Source organism: Corvus moneduloides, chromosome 5 (genome assembly GCF_009650955.1).
Source record: "Corvus moneduloides isolate bCorMon1 chromosome 5, bCorMon1.pri, whole genome shotgun sequence".
NCBI classification, from domain to species: Eukaryota; Metazoa; Chordata; class Aves; order Passeriformes; family Corvidae; genus Corvus; species Corvus moneduloides.
Window position 1 is genome coordinate 49,543,631 of NC_045480.1, and position 19,766 is coordinate 49,563,396.

The 19,766-nt window shown below is 40.7% G+C and overlaps 1 long non-coding RNA gene across 3 annotated transcripts in view; it reads right to left on the bottom strand.

Moving 5' to 3' along the window:
* The window catches only part of LOC116444059, a 33,911-nt gene that overhangs the window by 11,953 nt on the left and 2,192 nt on the right, over nt 1–19,766 (bottom strand). For all 3 annotated transcript variants that reach the window (XR_004240193.1, XR_004240191.1, XR_004240192.1), the window contains exons 2-3: nt 15,568–15,758; nt 12,643–12,801 (exon numbers count right to left, since the gene is read on the bottom strand). This is a non-coding gene — a long non-coding RNA (uncharacterized LOC116444059). The remainder of the gene's footprint in view (nt 1–12,642; nt 12,802–15,567; nt 15,759–19,766) is intronic.

The window sequence follows — 19,766 nt, forward strand, 5'->3', positions numbered from 1 at the left end:
AAATTATGGATAAGATTTTATCACATGCCTTACAGCACATAAGATAGACTGCAGCCAGACCAGTCGTTCAAGTTTCTATGTAAACAAAAATATAACAGCATCCTTATTTAGATGGGAGCCCAACTTTCTCATTTAATGCTTAACAATCCTATGGACACTTCTTTGTTAATTCCTGTTTTTCCTTGAAATCTATAAAAAAACTATAACTAGAGTGAGTTGGGGCTGTGTTTCTTACAGACTCATAGAACAGCCTAATACAGGCTGTGTATGTGAACTGGTTCATGTAAGTAGTCCCACCGAGGTCACTACTGAGGACAGGAATATGCTAACAGCAGTAAATGCAGAGCAAAGGTATTCTCACAAAATATGTTACTTCTCTGATTTAAATACACTTGCTAAAAATGCACTTCATGCTTTTACATAGAGAATCACTTTTACAAGTTTAAATAGTCACAATCATAAATATATTATTCAGTTAGAGAAGGAATAACCATGACCCAAACTTTCACAAGAATTTACCATTTTAGTCTGAAATCTTACTCCTACTTACTCTTATGCCTGTACTTAAATAAAAAAATAAAGAAAATGCATTGCACTACCTTTTCTTCCAATACAGAAAAACAAATATTCAGAGGATATCTGAATATTCTTTCAAGATAGTTGTCTAAAGAGGTAGTTTCCAACAAGCTTTCTTGTCTGCTTATTTACCTTTATTGCTCTACAGTGATAAACTGGTTTACTTTTAGTAACTTTTACAATTGTTTAGTCTGACTTCTTATGAAGTAATTCAGTCTTCAGGAAATTAATTCAAACCAATGGGTTTTTTTGGTTTGGTTTTGTTTTGTTTGTTTTTTCCGAAAAATCTTGTTGACCAGGAAATTTCTGAAGGGTTGGGTAAGGTTATGAAGTCAATAGCCTAAAGAGGAAACTGCAGCTGGCAGTTCTGGGTATATTGAGCAATTGCATTTTTAAGAAATCCTTGTTTGTTTTTAGCTTTTATGGTAACTTTTCATGAGGCTTCGTGTGACTGGTGTTTCTTGTATAAGGGAAGAACCTGCCTGAGAGATTGATGCTTTCTTCTTTTGGGACTGGAAAGTAAATAATAATTACTTTTGTAAACACGATACAGGAGCTCAATACTAAGACTAAGGAAATGCAGAGTACTTGTGCACGGATATCAGGAATATGTGCAATTTAAGAAAGTAGTTATGGGAATTTGGCAAATATTCATTTTTCTCACATCCTCCTTTCATGATGTTCCTTTGGGACTTGTTCATAAAGAACTCCAGGCAAAATTTCCCTGAAGCCCCTCAGGGACTCTCTCTGAATTTTGGTTCAGACTAAAACTTGTGCTTGACACCAAGGGAACACGAGGCCGGAGAGCAGCTCTGCAGAAAGGGACCTGGGGGTCTGGGGGTCCTTGGCAAGTTGAATGTGAGTCTTTGTGGCCTGGCAGCCAGGAGGGCCAGCCGTGTCCTGGGGTGCATCAGGCACAGCATCGGCAACCGGGCAGGGGAGGGCATTGTCCCACTCTGCTCTGCACTGGGGTGATCTCACCTCGAGTGCTGGGGGCAGCTTTGGGTGCTACAGTATAAGAAAGATACTAAATTATTAGACAGTGTCCAAAGGAGGGCAACAAAGATGGTGAAGGTCCTTGAGGGGAAGCTGTATGAAGAGTGTCTGAGGTCACTTGCTCTGTTCAGTCTGAAGAAAAGGAGACTGAGGAGAGACCTCATCACAGTCTGCAACTTCCTCAGGAGGGGCAAAGGAAGGGCAGACACTGATCTCTTCTCTGTGATGCCCACTGACAGGACCCAAGGGAATGGCCTAAAATTGTGCCGGGGAGGTTTAGGTTGGATATTAGGAAAAGGTTCTTCACCCAGAGGGTGGTTGAGCACTGGAACAGCTCCCCAGGGAAGTGGTCACAGCACCAGCCTGACAGAGTTCAAGAAGCATTCGGACAGTGCTCTCAGGCTCATGGTGTGATTCTTGGGGCTGTCCTGTGCAGGGGCAGGAGTTGGACTTCAGTGATCCTTGTGGGTCCCTTCCAACTCAAGGTATTCTATGATACTGTGGTCAAGACCAATAATGAATACTAAGATGGACTGCTCTACAAACAACACTATTTATCAGGGTTACAAAGTCAGCCACACTCTAATATTACAAAAATCTGAGATTGTACTTTTATCTACCACTTTCAATGAATATAAATTCATAGATTATGCCAAGGATCATCTCTAAAGTGCATGTGTGAGAGAAGTGACCTTGGTTTTTTATTTAAACATAACTAATTCTAATAGAATTTAAGCATCGAACAGTTATTTTTTTTTCTGAGAGTGTGATCTAAACTAATCTGTAAAATATATACTAAAAGACACTTTGAATTCCTGTATCAATAGAAGCTCGTTTTCAGAATTCTTAAGCTTTTGAATAAAGAAAATAATCAAATCATGTTAAATAAAAATACCATATCATAAGGTATATATCACAATGCAATCTTTAAAAAAATCAAAAAATATCTAGCCAAATTATTTGTGTGCCTTTTAAAATGTTGCCTCATATCTTAGAAAGCCCTGGAATGAGTTAGTACTTCCATACAGAAAAGTTCTGTCACTGGTGGGGCCTTGCATCATTCATCACTTTCTTTTTTTTACCATGGAAAACAAGAGGTACGGAGGGTTAATTATCAGGAAAGGATAAGTGTAATGCTCCAAATAACAAAGAGATGGAGCATGTGTTGATGAAATATGTACTGTGTATTAAACATGTGCAGCCAAACTCAGGCCTAGCAGCAAGCAAAATGTTTTTAACTTTGAGCAAAAGAAATAGGTTATAAATCCGGTTAGTGAGTCAAAAAAACCCCAAAAACCACAACAAAAAACACTATTAAAAACTGTATTAAATTAAATGTATTAAATTGTCACTGTAAGAATTAAACTAGCTGATGAAACATAACTCTTGTACATGAGAAAATCCATCAGCCAGCCTGACAGCCCAAACAATAGTGCTTTCTGACTAAGTAGGACTTATCTCTAATTGGGGTCTAGTTTCTCTTGAATTCCATTCAAGATAGAAGTCAGAAAATTTGGTAACTTGAACCAGTAAACTCCCATTTTGGAGGCCAAAGACATATCACCATAATGACAACTGCCTGAGAATGTCTCCCTCAGCCTGCAGCCCTATAGATAGGTATTCTGTAAAGTATTTCTAAATTGTGTTTCTATCAAAGCTTTTTCTCATTTGCTTCTTGGGAAAGGTATGTATTCTATTCTTCTAAGGTTTATCCAACTAATGATTAATACCCAAGGAGAGAAAAATAATCCATAACTGATTTCGTATTGATCATACTGATGTTTGTGCTGCTTATTTAATTATTATAGCCTTCGAAACACAACTAAAACAAAAATTTCCAGGAACTTCATTGAACATGCTCTGACCCTGTAAGTCTCTACCAAGTATTACAGCAGAGCCTCTTGCACAGTCACATTTTCCAAACTATTAAAATGTGTCTGTGTTTGTCTTTGAAATGACGCAATTGTGTCCACTGGAGCCTGCAAGTTTTGAACTGAACCTGTGCAGAAGATGGGGACTGCCCACTGGCCATAGGCAGTGCCAAGTGTCAACAGTGGAGGCAGGTGAATGGCATTGTGAGCAGGCATGGATTTCTTTAACACTACCTGTTCTTCCAAAAGGATGGCTGCAGTTGTGAAAGGTGTTAAAGAACAGGTCTCTGTGTATACTCTTTCTGGTTGCTCTACTGATACAATGCTTATGGACATCAACAGGAGTAACCTGCAGGCTCAAAAGTGGGGAATGTAGTAGTGATAGAAGAATTAGGGCTGTACTTTTATTTTATTTCATTTATTCCTGCTTAAAAATGGGACCTTATCATATTTTTTTTTGAGAACACTTTAACAGATAAATGCAGAACAATACAGGTAGAATCTGTTGGTGGTCATATGTCCTTAAGGATGGAAGGAAGTATTTGCTTGTGCTCTTTGCCAAGTGAAAGGATTGCAAGATTAATCAGTGCCTGCCTGCCTTGGAGGCCTGCTCTTCTCTGTCTGCTAATCTCCCACACCAGTTTGCATTTTAGCTGTGATTTCTACCATATTCATTTTTCTTCCTGTAGATAGTGGTTTCTTTAAAGTCTTAACCATTCCTCTTTGTATAAGCTGCACATTATCCAAGACACAGGCAAAAAGGATCTCTCTTTCTTCATATATGGTAGATACTCAACAAAACAGAGTACATAAGTGCCATTATTTTCCTGTGAGGTTTTTTATGGCAATCACCCTCCTTTTCAAAGACAAACTCAGAGAATGAAGGAGAGGTATTGAAACTACACTTTATCTGTCTGCTGCGAATGATTTAATCTCATACAGTTTATAAAGCAGGGAAAGTTACTATTTAGCTTTCCAGATCTAAAACATGAGAGCTAAACATTTCCTAAATATGAGAAGCAATTTTGGCAGAGAATAGAGGAGAAAGGAATTTTACCAGGTACTGCACTGTCTTTTCCTATTTTCTGAGGTAACTGTAATGAGGTCATTGGCAACCATGTTCTCGGCCACAGAGGGGTTTCTGCCATTTTTATGTGTGAGGAATTATTTAGAAAACTGCCATTATTTGAAAACTAAGCAGACTGTCATTCTTGCTTTTAAAGCTGTATGCTGTTTAAGCCACTGTCATAATCCACCTGTTTGTCAAATTCTGGGATTGTGTTATGATATCTTTACATACATGGAGATGCCAGAGACTGTGCAAAAATCTCTTTACTTTGCCAAAGCAAATAAATGAAGAAAGTCTCCACGGACAAGGGGTGAGCAGAACAGATGTGATAGCTTTACTTTACATTCGCCTGCCTTGTATATAGGTGCCACATAAGAAATATTGTTTAAGTGTTGTTATACTCAGCCAATAGTCAGCAATAGAAAAGGCTCTTTGAGTATGTGGGCAGCCACATTTAAGTCAGATCAACCCCAACACTGCTGCAAATTATTCAAGATGCTGAAATTTGGGTAATTTACAAATCTCCTTCTGAGCTGAGGCATACAAATCAAGCATTACATCACTTGAAAGGGGAATTGCAGTTTCATCCTTGTCATCTTGTGCTTTTACCTTTTTCACCCTAATAAAGTGGGATTTTTTTCGGTTGAAAAACACAAAAGAGAAGGAAAGAAAAAAGAAGTTGCCAACTGGCTGATTTCCAGTTTGCATGGGTATAACAGAATACAGAATCAGCCCAGTATTTGGCTTTATTTAGAAACATGGGCCCTTTTCCAGATCCCATTAAGACTGATGAAAAATGCACTTCATTGATTTTGCTGACAGTGGATTGAGTCCATTAAGAAAAATTAGTTTGGTGTCAAGATAGCGACAGTTTCTGTGTAAAACAAAGAATGTAAACATTTGTAGACCAAAAGAACATATTTTCCCAACTTTAATATGAATTCCAAACAAACTTTTTGAAAATTAATTCAAAATTAAGCTAGTGCCTGTGCACAGCTAGGTTTTTTTCACTGAGAAACAGTGCTGGAGGAAATTAATGTGTCTCTTGGTTATCTATCAAGAAGACAGTATTCATAAAGACTGTGACTATCTTCCTGACATATAATTCAGTGTGGCTGCAGTAACTTTAAAGAGAAAACCATTAGCTGTGGTACACTTCATAGAACCATTTCGGTTGGAAAGGACCTCTGAGATTATTGAATCCAACCATTAACTCAGCACTCCCAAGTTCACCACTGAACATCCATGTGTCTTTTAAATACCTCCAAGGATGGTGAGTCAACCATTCCCTGGGCAACTTCACAACCCTTCCTGTGAAGAAAATTTCCTAATTTCCAATCTAAACCTCCCCTGGCACAACTTGAGGCTGTTTCTTCTTCCTGTTGCTTGTTATTTGAGAGAAGAGACTGACCCTCACCTGACTACACCCTCCTTTCAGGTGGTTATAGATGGCAATAAGGTCTCCTCTGAGCCTCCTTTTCTCCAAGCTAAACATCTGCAGCTTCCTCAGTTGCTTCTCATAGGACTTGTACCTCAGACCCTTCCCCAGCTCCATTGCCCTTCTCTAGACACACTCCAGCACCTCCAAGTCCTTCCCGTAGTGAGGGGCCCAAAACTGGCCACAGGACTTAGAGTGTGGCCTCACCTGCTCTGAGTAGAGGGGGACAGTCACTGCCCTGGTCCTGCTGGCTGCACTATTGCTGATCCAAGCCAGGATGCCATTGGCCTTCTTGGCCACCTGGGCACTCGTTGGCTCATGTTCAGCTGGATGTTGACCAGCAGCCCCAGAGTCTTTTGGGCAGCTTTCCAGACACTCTGCTCCCATTCTGTAGCCCTGCACAGGGTTGTTGTGACCCAGGTGCAGGATCCAGAAGTTGACCTTGTTGAATCTCATAAAATCGGCCCATGAGCCAGCTTGTCCATATCCCTCTGTATATCCTTCCCACCTTACAGCAGATCAACACTAACACCCAGCTTAGTGTCATCTGTGAACTGACTGAGGGTGCACTCGATCCCCTCGTCCAGGTCATTGATAAAGATATTAAACTGGGCTGGCCCCAATACTGAGCCCTGGAGAACACCACTGGTAACCAGCTGCCAGCTGGATGGAGCTCCATTCATCACCACTTTCTGGGTTCAGCCAATCCAGCCAGTTTTTTACCCAGAGAACCATGCACCCGTCCAAGCTGTGAGCAGCGAGATTCTCCAGGAGAATGCTGTGGGAAACAGTGTCAAAGGCTTTACTGAATTCCAGGTCAGCAATATTCAGACCCTTTCTCTCATCCACCAAGTGGGTCACTTTGTCAGAGAATGAGATCAGGCTGGTCAAGCAGGACCTGCCTTTCATAAACCCATTCTGGCTGGATGCTAATAGGTTACTTATATCCCACAGTCTTGGGGGAAACAGATAAAGAGCTGGTATTTTCTTTTACTGACACTAAATGGCTAATGTGAAGTTAACTCAAAATGACTGTTTTGCTCTGGGGGAAGAATAGCTGCACATTTGTTATTTAGAGTACCAGAGGGGTCGAATATGCCTTGCACTTACAATTAGAGTCTTGCAGGATGTGCCAGAGTGTGTGACTGCCGTGCTGGGAAATGGCTTTTCCCCTGGTGGAACCAAGGTTGAAGCCACTTATCAGAGTGCCCTTGGCTCACCTCACTTGCAGCATTACCTCTTCATGCGTGTGCAGTGCGTGCCTACAGACAGACATTTGCACAAATATAATTTTTTGGAAAAAGACATACACAGTCCTAAGACCATACAGAAATACAACATATCTGTGCCACTTAGTAATGTCAGTGCAACACCTTAGTGTCCTTTAAAATAAGATTTTCACTTCAGCCACCAGTCAGGAACCACACATCTAAAGCATGTCTTCAATTTGCAGCAGCCTAAGAGTGAAGCCCAAATCACAGCCTGGTTCATACCCATGAATGGAGATCTATACTTGGTCAGAACCAAGGAAATTCCTGAGCTTCTTAAGGAGAGCAAGAATCTATGGACAGATGTATTATGGGAAAGGTAAGACTTAAAGTTTTTTCTCCAGCAAGATGCTGTTCTTATGACACACTGACAGTAATAGCTTTTGAAGACTTAATGCTCACCAAGGCAGTGAAAACAAGGTGAATCTCATGGAAGTCCTGGGGAGATTTAGTAAAGAAAATACTAATAGGAATTTCCCTGCTAGCTCATCTCAGAAAACAAACAAACAGACAGGACTGGGGAGACTCTCTCCCCATCGATGTGGATAGCCTCAGTTATCAAGTCAAGGGAAAAAGGGCATGTATAGGGGCTCCATTTATATTCCAGGGTCTGGTCTGGGAAGACTGATTTTTTTTCCTTTGCCCCTTTCCCCTTTGTTTCCATTTTTTCTTTTTTCTCCTTTTTTTCCTTTTATGTGCTCCCTTCTCCCTCCCCCTATACCCCATAGTTGATTTTTTGTTGGTTTGGTTTTTTTTCTTTTTTCCTTACTGTCTAAATCAGATCCCAGGCAGGGTTTGAGTTCATTCAGGAAATGACAAAACCTGACCTCACTTCTGAGCTGAAACCACTGCTGGGATATATGAGGATTGCAACTCTGTCCCAAGGCAAAGTCAAACAGCTTAGCTTTGTGTGGCTTTCCCCTTTGACAGAGGAAGAAAGCAGTGCTAGCAGAGCTAGCAATCATCTCTTGCTAAACATCAGTGACCAGCAGCACTGTTTCCCAGCAGATCTGGATGGGAGATGCCTGGGTGGACAGAGTTGGGGCTGCTTTGGATGGCTGGATCTCCTTCCACACAATTGACTTGTGGTCAGAGCAGGCCGAGGTGTTTTGTCAATCAAATTGCACATGCAACTCGTATTTGGACTGAATCATCAGTAAACATCAGTGTCTAGTTTTACAGAAAAAATACATTTTTTAAATTAAGATTTTTTTTATGTGACTTTTTTTCTGGCTAAGCTAATAAAAGGTTTTGGTTACATTTCTTTACACTTTAATGTTTGCATTTGTTTATTTCCCACCACTTTAATAACAAAACTCTTGCTCTGAACTTGCACTGTAAATAGCTGACTGGCAACAAAGTTGTTTTGAAAGACAAGAAAAACAATTTAAAAATCCTTTAATCTATACTGACAAAAATATTCCATAACTAGAGCATGAAGTCCTGGTTCACATGTACAAAAATACATGTACTAAAAGGGATTTTTTTTTATTAACTGTGGCTGAGCAAGGGCTGTCCATGCTTTTGAACAAGTCATCAGGTCTCTTTTTTTGTTTGGTTTGTTGAAAAAATTCACTGGAGCATTTCAGAGATAATGATAACGTGTTGCATAGAGTAATATCAGTTACATCTTTTTCATTCTTAGCAAATCACAGTGATCATCTCAAGATTTCTATGTTTTGCTGTGATCTATATCTCTGCAAAGCTCCAAGCCAAGGTACTTATTAAAGGGAACTGTTCAGTTAATTTTGATATATTTAATAAAATAAACAGCAGAGTTATTGTTACTGGATATAAGTACCCTTATATCCATTTTATGCAAAGGGTACAGTACTTGAAGTAATTTTAATAAGACCATAAAAAAAGGAAGTCACTTCATTTTTGGAGTGACTAACCTAGCTACTGATCTGAAAATTCAGAGAATTGCTATTAATCTGATTAATAGTATTTCTGAAGTTAGCCACATATTTAAAGACAGGAAACAAGACACTGCTGGAACTGTGAACCTGATGCTGGTTCAATTCTATTCAACTATCATGCCAAGAGAGCAAAAGAGGAATGTGAAATTCTAGAAAGGGAAAGGGCATACCATATTTGTTTCATCAAATTGTGTACACCTAAAAGATGAGGTGCTAAGAAGCATACAATATGGGCTTGTCAAAACACACCGAGGCAACCATTCGCTGACAGCGCACTGGCCTGCACTGTAAGTGAATAACGCAGGAGTGAAATCATTCGACTTTAGTAAGGTTGGGCTGTGTTGTCTATCTCAGCATAAGCAAACAAGGAAATGTGGTCTAGTTCGAACCTTATTAGTGCTAATTCAACCTCCTTACCATCAGCTCCTACCTCAATATAACACCACAGTTTGTTCCCTCTCCCCTAGGCAGTGTTTCTAATGCCCAGTGCTGTTCAATCACCATTCAACCTTCCTAGTTTGTGACTGCCAGCCTAAACATCTAACTTAAGCAGTGTAACTCATCTCCTTTATGCCTGTTGTCTAAAACTGTTTTATCTAGAGGTCCTTAATTCCAGTCGAGGCTTCACTGATGAGCCCACCCAGGCAGTTTGGAACTGAGTCCCCCATGCTGGCAATGGGTGAGAGAGCCCTGATATCTCCCACATGCTCTGCATTAGTGTTCAGGCCCTCAAGCAAGACTCAGAGAGTGGGATTGGATAGGCTGACAGTAGTCATTAAGATTAGATTAGAGCGGGTGCTGAGAGGCTGGACTGGAAACTCCATAATAGGAATAGAGAGAGGAATATAGTGAGATCATAGTGACTGAAGCAGAGAGTAAAGCAAGGACAGCTTGTGTGGTAGACAAGGTCCAAGCAATCTGAGGTCAGACAGCTTGGGGTATGTGCCTGAGATCTATAGATGGAAAGGCATGAAACTGCTCTGGACAGCAAGATGCTGTGTTTGCATCACACCATACTGTAGCATACCACTGCAGCATGGCAAAACATTCAAAAGGAGGCTGAATGGCAGCAAAATGTCTCTTGTAATCTATTTTTCCTGAGTTTCATAGCTGAGGAGTGCAACTGCAGCACTGATAGTATTTATTCCTTGTGTGATTTTGAGACTATCTGCCTCAGATGTATTTTATTTATACTATCACCTTTCCATCAGAAAACATCACCCTCAGTATCTAGGCCATTAAGTAACCAGTAAATAATGTCAGTAATTAAGACCCTCCAGATTCTCACTGGCTGTAAGGAGCTAGATGAGATGAGCCATCAGAAAAGAGGCCTCCCTGGATACTGGTGAACATTAATGTTATAAATGTTGTAAAACCCATTAGAGATACACTTCTGCTATCCTTGCTGCTACCAACTATATATAGCGACTACAGTGGCTGTCCCTAAAGTCACTGTCCAGTTTGCTGACATCTTTACTGGTTCATTATGTTGGTATATGATCCCATGACTTGGTCTCAGCTTTTGGTTCACATGCCAGTCATGAAGAGATTGACCAGGTCCTTCGTAAGTGTGGTCTCAGCAGATTCTGTGGCCTTTTGCTGGTCAGCTGCACATCCAGCAGCAAGGGACTCTAATGAGATGGAAAACAGCTTCTAGAGGCTCCTCTCTGAGATGTGCTCAGGGCAGATTCAGAGTTTCATTCTCCTAGTCACTGGAAAGCAGAATAGTTACTGTCTGGTCTGTCTCACTGGAAGTCTGCATGTTTGGATCCAGATGTCGGCATGCTAACCTAAGATCTTTCTTCACAAACTTACTGGGCAGACCACAGGAGAAGGAGGGTAGGATCAGAATAAGGATTGAAAATCACTTCTATTTGTGAATCTGAGTTGAGTTTAGGTTATGAAACAAGAAAAATAGGGAAAAAATTGAAAAACTGGGGCAAGTACTTCTGGATATGTACTGCTAATCAGAAGAAAACAATGTCATAAAGACATTGGGGAATCCCATGGGATTTCTGGCTATTATCTACCCAGTTTTTCTGCCCTGTGGGAATTTATTTCTTGGAGCAGAGCCATAATGCTAGACTGGACAGTTGCAACAGCCAGTCTCAGACTTTCTCTGCAGTCTGACAGTTCCTCTCTGCACCCAAGCTTCCCCATATTCTATTCCTAATCTTGGAGTGGCAGGGCAGCAGTGCCCCTTGTTCTAATATACTAAGGTCTATGTACTTTCACAATGGTATTAAGAAATCCCCTGAGTTGAAAACAGTTGGAATTTAGAAAGATATTTGGGTAAAAAGTAACATCTGCTTGTCCTGTCCATACTCTTCCCTAGGCACCTGCCTGTGGCCATCAGTGCAGACAAAATGTTGTTTTATGGGGCCCAGTGGTCTGAAGTAGCATGGCTGCTTTTATGAAGTCATTTGATAATCTTCATCAAATATTTAATGACTGCATGGTCTTTGTATGAACACTACTGAATTCATTCTGCATACAGAAAAACTGAATGGTACTTTGACAAAATATATCTGTCTGGGCAGACAAACCACAGTCCTAATCTTTTAGGTGCTCAGAACTGGATATTTTCATTTAGTCTGGCATTTAGAGTCACTGCAGGATCTATGATTTTAACTGCTATGTTCAAGATAAGTGCTAACATAAAATACAGATCATTAATCAAAAAAATCATTTCAACACACACTTAAGGATGTGAATAATTACACTAAAGGGAATGGCTCTGCTGACTGGCCTGAGTTGATATAACAGTGAACCTATGCAAAGGCAAAAATGTAACAGTAATCAGATGCAATCTGGAAATAAGAATGTATTTTTTCTAGCATAAAAAATAGTTCTCTTCAGCAACACTGATGTCAGATCCACTAGCATGTATAAGTCTCTCTTACCTCAAGACAGGAAGGATAATGTCTTAGATGAGAGAAAATTATGTTAAGGATGCATTAAGAGGTCACTGTGTTCTTTAATATCAAATGACCACCCATACTAAAACCTCTTGCATCTCTGTTTACAGTTAGACATTTAAATAAAAAAAATAAGCAGTTCAGCACAGTTTCTTGAAGTTTCTTGAAGTGCTAGACTTTTAATATTGATGTAAGGTATGTAATTTACCCTGTACATTTCAGGCATAATGTGTAAAATACTTGTTTCCATAACAAACTGTCCTTTTTGGATGAATGGGATATTTCTACAGGGATTTCTGGGTAGCATATTTTTGGAAGTTTCTACTTTGGAAATTATTAGTTGCTATGATAATTTCTGAGAAACCATGAAGTGTAATAACTAGGCACCAAGTATATAATTATTATTACTCTGAAGTGTGTTTTTCAAACCAGAAGGACATGGCCTTTCTTCTGTGCCTAATTGTATTCAAGCCTCTGAGAAGTATGCTCAGCTAAGAGGGTTCATATAACAGTTATTGCTCCAACGCCTGATTTTGTCCAACATTCCTATTCTCAAAAAATATCTCCTTAAATAGTGTGTCACATACCTACGTTGGTGTCTCAGGCACCTGTCCTTCTTTTTGAGTTCATTCATTCTCCAGGACTTCCACTGCTGTACAGGTAATGGTTCTACTACATTTCACAGTCCTCATTTCACTCCTTACCCAAACAATCAGCAGGCAGGCATTGCTAGTTCTCCTCATTTTCTGAAAGAAAATAGCAGAGCTTTAATTCCACGGTAAATTTAAGAGTGCCTTTTAGGATCTCCTAAGGCAGATCCTTTAACATGCATGGATCCTTCACACTGGTGTGAAAACCCAGACATTCTCTCAATTACTATGGTAGTGTCCCTTTTCTGAATTGCTAAATCTGGATGAGGGGACAGATTCTAAAGTTCAGACATATATGTCAGCACAAATATAGAGAATACCAATTTTTTAGACTAAGAATCAAACTAAGCCCTTAGAGTGAGATTCTGCTGAAATAGGTCTCTTAAAGGTAGAAAGAATCTGTTTTCTTTAGGTAGCAGTTTTGGGGCTCATGTCCAGTTTGGAATGGAGCCTGGGATAGGTGCAATTCATTATAACACCATGCCAGCGTGCTAAAAGTGTTCCAAAGACTGCAACTGAGCATCTTGTGGGTTGTAAGAAATTTGCCCTACGGGCCTTTGGCACCATATGTCTAGCAGGTAGCTGACAGCTGTTCAGACTGAGTGCAAATCAAGAAGAATTTAAGTAAAGAGCAACTACTACAGTAAAGCACATCAGCAGTGTGATTTAGGTAGAATACATATGCTATGGTGGGCAAAAAGGAAATCTGAATGTGATATTGCATGCTGTCCTCGCTTTTGTCCTCAGGAACATCTAGATACCTTTCCAAAATAGTCAGCCAGGAGAAATACTGAATCGTGCTTAAAACTCTTATCAGATGGAATTGCCATGTGTCCAACAAGGCACCTGTCTCTTCTTTTTATTATGTAAGTGGAGGAAATAAAGACAGGTACTTAATTTTGTATAGCACTTTGCATGCAATAAGTGCCTTTAGAAAGTGTTTATGTGGCAGAAAGTATAGAAGGTGTTATTGAATGACATCTCAATAATAACTGTCTTCCTGATTCTTTTCAAGGTCAAGCTATATTCTTTATCAATTTGTATAGATATAGTTGTGGCGTAGTTATTCATGAGGCATACAGTTCATGCCTGTAGCATGTTGATAAGAATTACTAATCATGCATTAACTCTTCACTAGTCATTTACATCTACCATTTATGCATGAACAAACACTGCCTTTAAGAACTTTGAAGCTGACAGGCTAATCCTTTTCACCACTGACTTGTATCTCAATTCCTCAATGACAGTATAATCCACAAAAGAATCCACAATGGCACTAAATGTGTTCAGCCAATTAATTACACCATTTTATTGAGACATAGAGGTTAAATGAGAGCATATGAGTTAAATGTGGATGCAGACAAATAGGTATCTTTTTATTTAATTTTTTTTTCTCACAAAACTGGTGTGACAATCTCAACTTTCTAAAATATTATCTTACAGGAAGAAAATGAGCCTCTGTAATTTTCAAGAGACATTTAGTTGTTTTTTTAACACTACTATAGGTATATAATTGTGTTCAAAACTTTTTTAAAGTTATTAACACTGTGAGTGTTATAATGTGCAACAAGAGTTTAAAGTCTTTAAAAATTTTAAAGTTTAGGGGAGGAGGTTGGGCAGGAAAAGGATAGGAATGGGTAAGGGTAAAGAAGAATACAGAAGACCCTCCTGTTGAGTCACAAGTTTTAGAGTAGACCCTCATGCTAAACTGAGCCTGACCTTTACCAACAGTTAGTGCCTGAAAGCTCAACAGCCATTAACCTTAACAGCACTTAAATTTAACAGCACTTAATCTGTAACTTAGGATCAACAACTTAAGGAAGGATTCATATAGAATTTGCTATAGCACAACAGTAACTCACCTACGGGCCTAACTTACTTTCAAATCTAAAGTACTTAAGAATCTAGGTGAGCAACATTCCTAGTAATTTGCTACAGCATATTCACACTTGCATGCACAGACAGAGTCTGTACAAGGTACCTGTGAAAAATTACCCTTGAGTTCAGTGAAGTAATAATTTCAGATGCCTTTGCATCTTCTCAACAGGCACAGGGTTGAACCTCGGGGAGCTGGGGTATGAGCCCAGGATCCATCGTCATGGTTCAGTGATCCTCTGCACAGAGCAAACTCAAGAGTTCACTGGCTCTGAGAGCTGTCCCAGGCAGAGGGAGGTCACTGGTCACAGCTGCTGTGGTCTGGGAGAACTCAGAGGGTCTCACTTTGGGCTGCTGTTTTTAGGATCACAAGAGAAGTGGCTTTAGTCATAGTAATCTTCCATCTGGGCCACAATTCAGGTCAGAAACTTTCTTTGAAAATTTGATAATGAAAGTATTATCCCACTTGGGTTGTTGTTCAGACAAGAAAAACAAGTTTCCACGGCTGTTTGTTACAGTCCAGGTGGTCATTAGACAGTACTAGTTTCTGGGAGCAGTGTTCCTGATAAGCTCCAGGTGCACCTCCTCAAGGCGGGGGCCTAGGGAGTGTTTCGGGGATTGTAGTGTGGCCAGGGCTGGGGGAGTGGTGTGTGCACCACCGCACAGGGCAAAAAATCTTGAGGTCATACAAACAGCTTGACAGTGGTTTGCACGTGGAGATCTGTCAGCAAAGGCATAGCTACATAGTAAATGTAAGCAATAAAATGCATAAGGCTGCAAGGAACATGTTTTCAGCATCTTGTATGATCTTGATTTTCTATAAATCCATGACAGCAATTAGACATGTGGCTGCTTCCTGTGAAGTACAGGCATTATGAATATGGTCATGTCTATTATGATCAATGTATGCCATTGCTGTTTTGAGAAGCTCTGTATCTATCAGATACATAAAGGCTAACATATATATATATATATATATATACTTACCAGCATTAACATGTTTGATGAGGCACAGGTTTCTAATAATTTTCTCATTTAATTTTAATGAGACATTTCACTGTGTGTGCAGCTCTCTCAAAAGTCTTAATTTTAGAGCCTCCACCAAGGCATAGTAGTCTGAATTTTCCAGTCAGATTTGCCAGATCAACCCTGTAAGGATCATCTGTCATACTCAGTATCTGTAAAGGAGAGAGAGATGAGGGAACTGGAACATTAAGGAGGACAGACTATAATATTCTTCATCTGATGGTTCATCTGTTTGCTATTTTGTTTGCTGCTGGGTTTGCTGCTTCAAATTCCTGTATCTCAAAATGAAAGGAAAATCATTAGTCTTCATTTTAAAGAAACAAAATCAGGTTACTTCCACAGTTTTTGTGCCAGATGGGAGGAACCTTTCATACCAAATACCTATTTTGTCCCTATTTCCTACAATGACCTGAGGATGTATACCCCTTTTTACAATAATAGAGAAGGAAGGAAGAAGAAAGAGTTATCATCCTTTGGAAATTAGTCTTTTTTAGGTGCCCTGTAAATCTCTAAACCTTCGGGGTGATCACCGTAGCCATCAAGACGATTGAATTCAAGGTGATTGAAAAAAACCTTTTTATAATTAAAAAGGTTGCAGAATATGAAATCTTTTCTAAAACTGTGTTTTCTAATTGTGTGAATTAAATCAAATTAATGTATAAAAAACCCAAGTTTGGTGAGCATTGAAACTAAGGAAATATGATTTTCATTTGATTTGGGTCTTCTGTCTCCCTGGCTTTTTAACTGAATTAATCTGAAAGCCAATGCATGGGTTCTTGTGTTAACAGAAATTTAAAAATATATATTTGCTTTCCTGAAAAAAGCTTGGTAAAGGCTCTAATAAAATTTGGTCAGCTATTTGACATTAGAAGTTCTGGTTTTCAGTCATAATTCCTCCTCTAGAAAAGTAGATGCTTTATGAATTATATATTTTTGTGACTAAAGAACTTGTAATCACTTTTTCCTAGGTGGTTTTTCTGATGTCTAGTGACCACTCAGGCCAGTCTGCTTGTTCTCCTACTTTTCTTCCTTCTTCAGGAGCATTATCTTAATCTGTATTTTAAGACAGGTGCCTTTACAGAATACACAGGACTAATCTCTGAGTCCTCTGCCTTTTTTTTTTAAATGTTATTGTTATTATTTTAAATGCTGTATCAATCACTTGAAAAAAATACCCCAGAAGTTTGAAACAAGCTATTTGAAATATATACAGTGTTATTACACAAAATTCAATACCTTAATGAGACTTAAAAGAGCAATAAACCCAAAGAAATTCTCTTATACAGCTGCAAAGTATCTTTTGTGTGACTGAACAGCAGAGCTGGACCTTCAGATATGCATGTTCTACTACTGCAGACTAAAGACACAATTAATGTCCCTGGGCTGATCACAAGGAAATGTCTTGTTACATTTTGCATTTGGTTTACACAACTATTTTCTAGGGAATATTGTCTAAGATCAGGAATTTATGGGAATTACTCCTGAATTAGACAATTTAACATGGTCAGATAGTTCCAACTCTGGACAAGGCAGCAATTGCAAGCAGAGGAAAGATAGTTAAGCTACCTCTGCCCTCTGAAATACAATGAATATTGAGACAGACGTGTGTCTGTCCCTATACATTCATTTACTAGTAAAACTTAGATATCATTCACTCCTCTTCAATAGGATCTCTGAAATACAAACCAATGTGACCAAAACCAATCAGCAGAAGCTGGACCGTTACTCATGATCAGCTGGCTTGGTGGTAGAAGGCTCTCTCATGAGACTGTTTTCTCCATTTCTTCCCATTTGGGCATTGCCAGCTCAGTTGGCACTGCAATAGGACATTTGAACAGTGTGCAGGCTGTCCTCCAGAGTCTTGCATTAATGACAGCTCTGGCTTCCTCTTGCAAGTGTGGAGTGAGGGGGTGGAGTGATTATTCTTTTCCTGCTGGCCTGCCAAGACGATGCTGCCAGGTAGGAAAGCAGTTGTCTGTGACCTTGGACAGCTTCTATAGTGTGAGAGGCAGAAGAAGAGGCCTTTTCCTATAGAATCTTCACTGCATTGCCCTGTATCAGGAAGCTCTTGCCAATGCCTATACCCAATGGATCGAGATGGATCCTGCTGCCCAAAGTAAGCTTTCTTCTTCGCTCCCTTCTGGATTGGATTTGCCCCAGTCCTGGTTTTCCTGAGTCTGTAGCAAGTGCTCTAAGCTAACAGGGTTAGGAGCATGTTAACTTTAGAAGAACTGAAATAATAGTAAAACATCTGGGTCATGAGAAGTAATGTAGTGCAGGTTTGGGTAGAGCTCTGCTTAAAAGGCAAATGAACAGAAGTGGCAAGGATGGAGGGAGCAAGTGAAAAATGAAATCAAATGTTTCTGGAGATAAATGGAAGCAGCTCTGTGTCCCCAGCAATGGGGAATAAAAGAAATTATGAGGAAATGCAGGCAGCAATTAAGAAAAAATCCTTCTGCCTGGGAGCAGTGGAAACCTGACAGGTCAAGGCAGAGGATGAGCACCCTGTCGGTCAGGCTTTCCAAGCTTCTGAAAAGCATCCTGTGGGCTTTGATGGAAGAGATTGCCCTTAGCAGTGGGGTGGAGGCTCCAGAGCCTGCTCCATGGTGCCACCATGTCTGGCTGGCAATGGATGGGGGCCATGGTGGGACAAGGGCAGCCAGGCCAGGGCAGCTGGTAGAGGCAGATCAGGCTCACAGCAAGTCAGGACAAAGAGCTGGTGTCACTGCTGTGGCAAGTGGAGGGTATCCAGCCAAAATATCTAACTTTGGTTGTTGCCAAAAGTTGAAAACACTTGCAAAAAACTCTTTTGCTTAAGGAGAAGAGAAAAACTAACTCTCTCCTTTTTCTTTTTAAAATGTATTTTGTCCATGCATTCCCCTGCCAGGAAACATGCCTATGGGAGGTTGGGGCTGACCTGCTTTTGATTCCCCTTTCTTCATGGGAGAGCCTATCTCAGGATGAACAGCCTCTGTGGGACTTGGTCAGGTTGGGTTTAAACAGGAACTGTTCTGGTTTGGGCTGCAACATATACTTTTGTTTTTTTTAATGTGGTTTCTTGGTATTAGAAAACAACCAACTGTGCAGCCCAGCATGTGCTGTGACTGACTGTTGGAGGAGTGATTCCTTTGCTGAAGCTCACATGGAATGTTGTGAATTGAGGGGGGTTTTACAGCTTTGGGGTACTAGCCACCAAAGAACAGGTCCTGGGATCTTCCCTGCCAGCAGGGCTGGGGCTCTGCACCTTCTGAGACGTGCCAGCTTCTCCTGTGTGTCCCAATGCATGGGGGCAAGCCCCAGTCAGGCTTGCTGCAGTTGGAAGAAAAAGTTGGAGTTTCCTAACAGAAAATAGTTGTGAATTTAATCATCAGCCTTCTCCACTGCAATCTGCTTCCTGGTGCCATGTTCCCTTCTGCAGATGTGTGGGTGAGGGACGAATATGGAACTGGAAGCCGGCATGGGGGCTTGTGGTGTCTCAGTTCTTCATGGGCAGTTCTGCTCCAGAGCCAGCCCAGGCATGTGGCTTAACTGCAGCCTGCCTGGCTGAGGAGATGGAGGCTGTGAAGGGTGAAACACTGGGAATTGCCATCCCAGCTGAAAGTGGAACCCGGAAGGAGCTGCCATTCTCTCATGTGCCTGATGTTGTGGCAGGCACAGGGAAGCTGCCAAAGCAATTGCCCCTGTCCTCCAGGCACTCCCCAGCTTGCAGGTGAACGATGACCTGGAAGTGGTGCCGAGCCCCAGCACATGTGGGACAGGACAGCAAAACTGAGATGGAGGGGAGGAGAGGGTAAGGGAGGGAAGGAGCATTCCTTGGGGTGTGGTGGGTGCTTTGGGCTGGCAGAGGCTGGGGAGCTGGCTGGGACCCCAGGAGCTGCTGCCCACGACTGGTCCCTGCCTTGCCCCAGCATGAGGTGTTACAACATGCGTTGCTTCAAAGAGGCTGCGATAGAAAAATACTTTTGCTGAGCTCTTCTCAGGAAAAAGAAACTGCCTTTGAACAAAGTCATGAAAGAAAGGTTACTGGCAAGTGTGGTATAGAGCCATAGAGCCTTATCTGTTCCTTGGGTAAGTTTTTGGTTTGGAGAGGAAACATTTCCAGGGGAGAGTATGACCTGTGGCAATTGCTAGTTTATTCCGTGGGTTTGTACCTAGAAAAC